This window comes from Lethenteron reissneri, chromosome 14 (assembly GCF_015708825.2).
Source record: "Lethenteron reissneri isolate LAM-NWPU_2019-01 chromosome 14, ASM1570882v1, whole genome shotgun sequence".
NCBI classification, from domain to species: Eukaryota; Metazoa; Chordata; class Hyperoartia; order Petromyzontiformes; family Petromyzontidae; genus Lethenteron; species Lethenteron reissneri.
The window spans coordinates 4998430-5006810 of record NC_083792.1 but is presented as its reverse complement, the minus strand read 5'-3'; the positions used below and the strand labels follow the sequence as shown (position 1 = coordinate 5006810).

Here is an 8381-nt window from a genome sequence, read left to right as displayed (position 1 = left end):
TTTCCAATAATTGCGTTTTGTCCTTAGAAGTATTTCCAACATTGCGTTTTGTCCTTAGAAGTATTCGCGACGATAGGCGCCCACGTCAGCTGTGCAGGCAGCGGTAGGGCCGTCAGCCGCAACTAGGACAACGGTGCTCAGGATAGCGACTGCCCAGGGTGGTGCACCTCGCGCCGGCAGGGCTGGATCTCTGAGAACGACTGTTTAGCACCGTGAGAACAATTGTTTAAGGGTTCTTTGCAAATTTAACTATCTCCGAAGACAACTCTTTTAGTATTGGACCGTGTCTCCTAAATTTTAGGCAACCTTTTCGATACATTTAGCCTTTTTTCGATACGGTAAGTCCATCATACTCATACAACATTTTGACAAAATTTTCGTTGACATTCGACTTTATTTTTCACGAGTTATCATTTGCAGGGCCGTGATGACACAACCGGCCTCGGATAGGGGCTCTAGTGGGGAGGGTGGGGGGCCTTGGTCGGTTGAGACAGGTCACCATGCGGCAATCCTTTTGCGGCTGGTGATTGTTTTCAAATGTTTGGGCCACCCTATGATAACATTTGGCTGGTATTCTATGTGATGCATCCCGACGAGGAGCACAACGTTTCAGTAAAGTTGGATCATGTTTTTCTCATATGTCACGTGCCTTCAACCGTTACAGATAGACCTGCGGACGGAGCTAATGCTTAAAGGCACTCAGCCTTAAATGGAAATTCTCAACAAAAAATCCCAGTGTTTTGGGTAACTCAGGCAAGAAAACTGCTTGCGGGAACTTCAATATTGATGACAACCTGAGAGAGCTTAAAAATAAACAAAGCGTGAATTAAATATGAATGGGATGCGCAAGGTACATTAATGGCATATTGCTCTTCATGCATGACCTATGAGGCATCATGTACTATATTTACGTAGGAACCACGGGCAGTATTGGTTGTGTCTTTCATGCTTTCTTGCACTCTCTCCTGCTGCAGACATTGGGACATGTCTCATTTACTGCAGGGCTTCCTGTCAACATTAGTTATTGTGTCGGCAGACTTGGTAAAGTAATCCATATAATATGCTGCAGGTGTGGTTAAACGAGACAATTTTAGAGCTCCCTGCAATCAATTTCAATTAGATCACATATTTGGCAACACCTCGTGTTAGGAACGTGTAAGTGGTCAATGTGCAATGTTGCTTGTCGTAAACTGAATAGGTTACAACTTAAAATCACCAGTTTAGTGTTCTACTTTCTCAGCAGCGTGGTGTTACCAGCCATTACATATTCTAACTGCAACCACATCGCAATACGTTGTACATAAACCTACGGGCATATTTATTTTATAGAAAGAGGCAGTTAGTCATAGGCAGATGGAAACAAAAATTACGTCTTGAGCCTGGACTTGAATAAAGGCAGGGATAGTGGGTTCCAGACTATGAAGGCAGCAGAGGAGAATGACAGACATACCACTGAGAATGTCGACTGGAGGCTTTTGACAGAAATCCGTGGTTACTGGAGCGTAGAGTGGATGGAGTGGAATCGGGAGAGGTGAGAGACTGCTTGTAGGGGGAGTAGAGTGAGTTGAGAGGGGAGATGTTGGTAGGGGCGAGTCCACGGATTTTAAGAATTTAAGTCATTTTTAAATTGATCCGAGATAATATCGAGAACCAGTGGAACAACGGCAATATTGGGATGGTGTGATCAAGTTTACAGGCATGGATGAGGAGTCTCGCAGTAAAATGTACAAAAAAACAGGGCAAGTCACCCCCACTCCTCAAAAAACCAGGCCTCAATCCCGACGATCCGGCAAGCTATTGATTCATTACCGATCTCTCCACCGTCACCAAACTTCCTCTGTCCAGTCCACCTTCTGCCAGACCTACTCCAGTGAGGCTGCACTGACAAAGGCCCTCGATGGCAGTCTTTGCATTGTGGACTCCGGTTCAGTCGTCGTACTCGTTGGCCTGGACATCTCTGTGGGCATCGTCAAACACCCTCTCCTCATTAGCCTCTTGGAATCTGACATCAGTGTCGGTGGCACAGTTCTACAATGGATTATGTCCCACTCAGAAAGACGTTTCTTAGGGTGGGGGAGTATTCATCTGCGGAAATCGCATGCAGTCCCTCAGAGGTTTTGTCCTCAGCCCCCTGCTGTTTGTGGCATTCACGACTCCTCTTAGCCACCTGTTTGAGAGCTTTGGTGTCAAACACCATTCCTACGCTTATGAAACCGTCCTCTTTACCTCTGTCAATTCCATTTACACCTCTCAACGTGAAAAAACAGACGATATAGACGTGCTCTTTTGATCGACTGCGTTCATTTCCGTATTTATTGATATGACTACTTTAATATTGAAACTGTAGTCACATTGTTTATACGAATTGTGATCTCAACAAATGTATCCGCTGCTGGATGAAGGCCTCCTCACTTTGGCGAGTGCAAATGGTGGCGTGGGAAGCTCAAGGTCAGTTCAGATAGCACTCCTTACTGATGTTCGCTGTGGCTAGGAATCAAACTTAAATAACCAGGTTCATTGTGCACTTTAAGTTAAAGGTTTTTTCACCAGGTAAGACCTCAATTGCAAGTGACCAGTGCGCTGATCACAGCATCACAACTCCCCACGCACTTATTACTGCACTGTAATGTGGTATAACGTATTTAATTGAGGGTAGGGTCATTATACGCTTGGAAGAGCCCTTTTAATATGTTTGAAATAAAGTCCAGTATTGCATTTAAAATATTTTAAACTATTATCAGTTTACTAATTCTTCAATCATTAATAGGGGTTCAATCTTGATTTGAAGCTTTCGTGACTGCGGGAATCCATACTCTTTGGTTCTTTCGGTAAAAAACACGTAGGTATAAAAAAAATCACGACGTTTCGGGCGCAACACAAGCGTCCATCATCAGGTGGGAAAGCTTCTTGCTTGTGTTGCGCCCGAAACGTCGTGATTTATTTTATTTTATACCTACGTGACTTTATCGAAAGAACCAAAGAGTATTATTAGGGGTGTAATGATGCATTCTCAATTCAGGGTTACGCTTCTATTCAACAATATATTCTTTGGGATATTTTTTTGCATATATTATCAGAGCATGTTTGTTTGCATGTTCACAAGTACGTGTGGTTAATGCAGACATGATTCCTTGCATAAAATTGTATTTAGTGTTTTATTGCCAATAGATTACACTATGTAACACAATTTTTGTTCCTGGGTACTAAGTGTTATTTTTTAATTGCTTATGCCTAAAAAGTATAGAAAATCGCTATTATTCCCCACGAACTTTGCATTTATGACCAGGATTTTACGTGAACGAAAGACACAAATGCACACGTTTTCTCATTGAAAATATATACATTTCAAAATATCACTGTCCTGGTCACAAAAGCAAAGTTTGTGGGGAATAATAGCCATTAATTCTAGATGAGAAGTTTTCTTGACTGCAAGGATTCATACTCTGGTTTTTTCGGTAAAGTCACGTAGGTAAAGAATACCCCCCTGCAGCATAACAAAGGATGGCTTAACTTAGCTTTCTTATCTACTTCCGCCCCTGCATCACAAAGCTTCAGTTTGAACTCCGTGAGCTCCATGCGTTACCTCCCAGCCCACACCCCGCCCCCACACTCACCATGCCCCCCCCTCCTTCCCCACAACTATATAATGCCTCGTCACAGCCATCTCTTAGACACACTTAAGCGGTTGTACTTTCGCTGTGTTGTCCACACCTGAAGACGGACGCTTGTGTTGCGCCCGAAACGTCGTGATTTAATTTAGTTGTTTTCATTTATTTTTTACCTACGTGACTTTACCGAAAAAACTAAAGAATAATAGGCATTTTCTGTACTTTTGAGGTATAATCAATTAGGAAATAACACTTACTACCCAGGAACAAAATGTTTTGTTTGTTACACAGTGTTATTTGTTTTACTTGTGATATATGTAGCGGCTCTAGTGGCTGGAAGTGGATCACGTGAATCAACTAGTCTATATCCGTCATCTATCAACAAACACGAATCAAAACATGGAATTGTCCACGTGAAATGATATCCGATAATTTACACTCACCGATTCAACACGTTCGTCAACAACGCTGTGGCTTAAAAAAGGGAAATATATAATCGGCGACGTTTCGGTAAATGGCCCTTCATAATAGCACATGAAGGGCAATTTTACGTTTACTTTTCAGGCGGTGTTTTTGACGAATTTTTTTGGAACTTTTTTTGGTTCATGTTTGTTGCTTGTCCACCACTGCCAACTCTGTATTATAAACAAAGGTTTGGTGTTCTGTGCCTAACGTTGTAGCTGTGTTATAAGATGGGTAGGTGACGTGGATTTTCACGCAATTTTAAATATTTTAGTTTGTTTCATGAAAGGCTTCTTAAAATGTAACTAATTATAAATTTGTTACAAGAATGATCGATTTTCTTCCAAAAAAATACGTATAGTCTTGGTGATCTGTGCCTAACGCCTGACACTGCACGCTGTGTGAAATGCTGAGGAGGCCACGTGGGTCCGACTGACGTCACAAATAATTATTATCCAGTATAGAATTTCTGCACCAAACTGCGAACACCATCTGGAATGCCATCTCATAAATTGTTATGTAGAGAAAAAAAAGGAACCATTGTGATGCCAATTCGAAATCTCAACCCCCCAAAAAAGGATTATGCAATGGCACACGCTCTGGTGATTCGTAAAATGCAACTTTGTTGTGGCTGAAATCATTTCAGAATCCAATTGTGGAGACGTCCTCATTCCCATCAATTGATATGGCACCGTCTGATGTGAATTTGCCATTTATTTTGAAGCGAAGACAGTTTCCAATCATTTTTAAATTTTCTATCACTGTCAATAAGTCACAAGGACAAACTTTTGAATATGTTGGACTTTATCTTAAAGAACCTGTGTTTTTTTCTCCATGGACAACCTTATGTTGCTTTGTCAAGATGTAAAAATCCAACCAACATCAAAGTGCCGATTCAACAAAATTCATCTGCTGGAAAGCTTTTTGGGAGATGATTGTTAATTTACATTAAATGTGATATGTAGATAAAAAAATAAACGAAATTAATTCAATCCAATCTTAAAATGTTATCATTTTTCATTCAATAAATTTTCTATGAACCCATCATATGACGGGCAATTACACTAGTTACCAAATAATGTATATATTAATCGATTAATTGTTTTCCATCCCACCCCGGTCAAGTGACACTTCGCTGTTTGGATTTATTCCGTAACGCGATTATTTTTGCTTCGATTTCTATTAGCTTGCTTTGTGGAGTCTAATTTCTTTTTGCTTCATTGTTCCCACTTGTTTTTAATGTCAGTTGCATTGTCATTTTAGGTGACCCGGGTCACTCTAGGCCAATGAAACTCATCATTGTCTCTCGAGTTCCCCATCTGAACGTAGACACCAAACTAAACATTTCAGTAAAGCGGTAGATTGTTCACTGGGAGAGAGGGAAGAGGAGAGGGGGAGTGGAGAGAGTCCCCCTCCACCGGAGCTCTCCGTCGTGCCACTGCGTCGCCAACGCCGACAAGCGAAGGCGGATCACAACCTGTGCCGGCTGGAGGACCTACCAGAGGTGGCCTTCGCAAATGTCAAGAGGAAGGTGCTCTACTCCTACATGGTCCGGTTTCACCAACAGGACACCCTGAGGAGCCATAAGGACCATGCCTGGAGGAAAGCCCTGCCCTGCATCTCTCCGGAGAGGCCTCGCTGGAGGCAACTCTACTCCAGCCCGACGTACAACCGCATCGGCGACCTCAGCTGGAGCATCGCCCACGGCACCGTCACCACCAACGCCTCCCTGGCGCGCTTCACCGACACGCCCCCGGAGTGCCGGTTCTGCGGAAAAGTGGAGACGGTGGCGCACCAATACGTGGAGTGCAAGAGCCTGGACTCGCTGTTCAAGGTCCTGAGAAACATCCTCCTAAAGTTCAGCCTCCACTTCTCCCCGACGGTCCTCATTTTTGGATACCGAAAGGGCGACGGACCCCAACATCTCCAGGGGCTGGTCAACGTGCTCGTCGGCTACGCCAAGCTCGCCATATACAGGGCGAGGAAGGTGGCCCTGGAGGGGAAACGTCCGGCCAGCAGCCTGGGCATCTTCCGCGCTCTGGTCGGAGCCAGGGTGTGGCTGGAGTTCCGCCATGCGCGGCTGACCCACGCCGTGCCGGCCTTCAAGGAGCAGTGGGCGATGGAGGAGGCCGTGTGCTCCGTGGCAGATGATGGGGAGCTCTGCATGCTGTTATGAGCTACCCGTCGGAGGCCGTCGGACTGCGAGGGGGGCGGCGTAAATAACGAGAGAGTGAGCGAGAGAATGAGCGAGAGAGAGAGCGAGTGAGAGAGAGCGAGAGAGCGAGCAAGCGAGAGAGTGAGCGAGAGAGCGAGCGAGAGAGCGAGCGAGCGAGGGCTACATAAAGCCCTGTTTTAAAAAAAAAAAAGAAAAAAAAATTACGAAATGATGAACGAAACAAAGTGCCGAATACACCGAGCATCTTCTTGTTTCTACTGATCGTAAAAAAAAAAAAAGAGACGGATAGAGGGGGTAGAGAGAGGGGGTAGAGAGAGAGGAAAGGGGTAAGAAGGAGGAAAGCAGAGCGTGAAATATTTCGTGAAATCTTTCATTTAAACGGGGGGGGGGGGGCACATAAAGCAAAGCATTGAAAAAAAAACCAAAAAACCGAAATGATGAACGAAGCAAAGTGCCGAATACACCGATCATCTTCTTGTTTCCTCTGATCGTAAAAAAAGAGAAGGATGGGAAGGAAAGAGAATGATGGGGAGAGTGAAGGATGGGGAGGAGAGTGGGAGGGAAGAGAGAAGAAAGGGGAGGAGAGAGGGAGGGGAGGGAGGAGGATGATGGGGAGGAGAGAGGGAGGGAAGAGAGAAGAAAGGGGAGGAGAGAGGGAGGGGAGGGAGGAGGATGATGGGGAGGAGAGAGGGAGGGAAGAGAGAAGCAAGGGGAGGAGAGAGGGAGGGGAGAGAGGAGGATGATGGGGAGGAGAGAGGGAGGGAAGAGAGAAGAAAGGGGAGGAGAGAGGGAGGGGAGGGAGGAGGATGATGGGGAGGAGAGTGGGAGGGAAGAGAGAAGAAAGGGGAGGAGAGAGGGAGGGGAGGGAGGAGGATGATGGGGAGGAGAGAGGGAGGGGAGGGAGGAGGAGGATGATGGGGAGGAGAGATCTAAATGCACAGCCCTCTCAACTCTCTACTATAGCAACGCGAGCAACAGTGTGGGGGCACAGTGCTGGAGATAGACAACAGCAGCAGCAGATACAACACCAGCAGGGCAAGGAGACGTCACGAATAGCTGCTGGCTGTAGTTGATCGCTGGATTTACGTTGTAGCTGAGCGCAGACAAGGTTTGATAACAACATTGCGGTTGAGTGCTGATGAGATAGTATTCCACACATTATGGTTGTGCTTTGGTACATTGTATTGTAGCTACAACTGGATATGTACATTGTATCGTAGCTGCAATTGGATACATGCCAGCTAGATTTGGATACATGCCATTGTAACTGTAGTGTGAGACATTCCAGTTTAGTTCTGGCTGGCTAAATCGTTTTGTAGATACACAGTGCAGCCCGTTGTATTGCTACAATATGATACATTGTAGACTATTGTTGATATTAATTCAGGTTATATTAAATGTATAGTAGTGGGGTGCTGTAATTGGATAGATTGTACATCCAGTCGGATACACGATAATTGAGCTGCATTTTGATACGTCTACGCTACATCATACACAGTTGTTATTTTCTGCGTCGTATTTACAATTTTGAAACATTGTTTTGTAGCTGAATTTGGATAGTCACTGTGTCTGTCGTGATTCTTACTGCATGTCTTCAGATTTTTTTTTTATTATTAAGATACAATGTTCGGTCACATACTAATATAACGGTGAGTGTCTCCAATTGCTGGTGTGGTTATTGTGTTGTAGTTCCAATTGGAGTTCCCAGCTGGAAACGTCTTAACTGAGCGTGCCAATTCCACTGCATTAATTTGGCACGGTCTAATTAGCCCCATTGTACAGGGCGGTCCAGATGTCTTGTGACCCCCCTCCCATTTAATTATCTAAAAACTAAAAAAAATATTTTTAAATGAAGTCAGGTTGATTTCAAACAAACGAATGTTGCAAAGGAGGAAAAAATGTAGGGGTCAATTGGGGGGCGTGGGGGGGGAAGGTCACAAGACATCTGGACCACCCTCTACACCAGAGCAGTCAGCATTTCGCTGGGATTCTCATGAATTTGCATCTCCCAATTAAACACGTGATTAGTTGCGTCAACGTCGAACATTACAACGGAACACGTAAACTTCGTAATTGACACGAACTATTTCGCCTTCAGATGCGCCCCCAACCATTAGGGTTATAGTTCGTGGCGA

The 8381-nt window shown here is 44.6% G+C and overlaps 1 protein-coding gene across 4 annotated transcripts in view; it reads left to right on the top strand.

Annotated features, from left to right (window-relative positions):
- Window positions 1-6182: 6182 nt before the first annotated feature.
- The window catches only part of SPATA7 (spermatogenesis associated 7), a 38477-nt gene continuing 36278 nt past the window's right edge, over window positions 6183-8381 (top strand). For 2 of the 4 annotated variants that reach the window (XM_061551346.1, XM_061551343.1), the window contains exon 1: window positions 7233-7354. The gene's annotated coding sequence lies outside the window, so the exon portion shown is untranslated. Of the gene's footprint in view, window positions 6301-7232; window positions 7355-8381 lie in introns of those variants that run through there. The other 2 variants (XM_061551344.1, XM_061551345.1) reach the window with 2 other exon arrangements.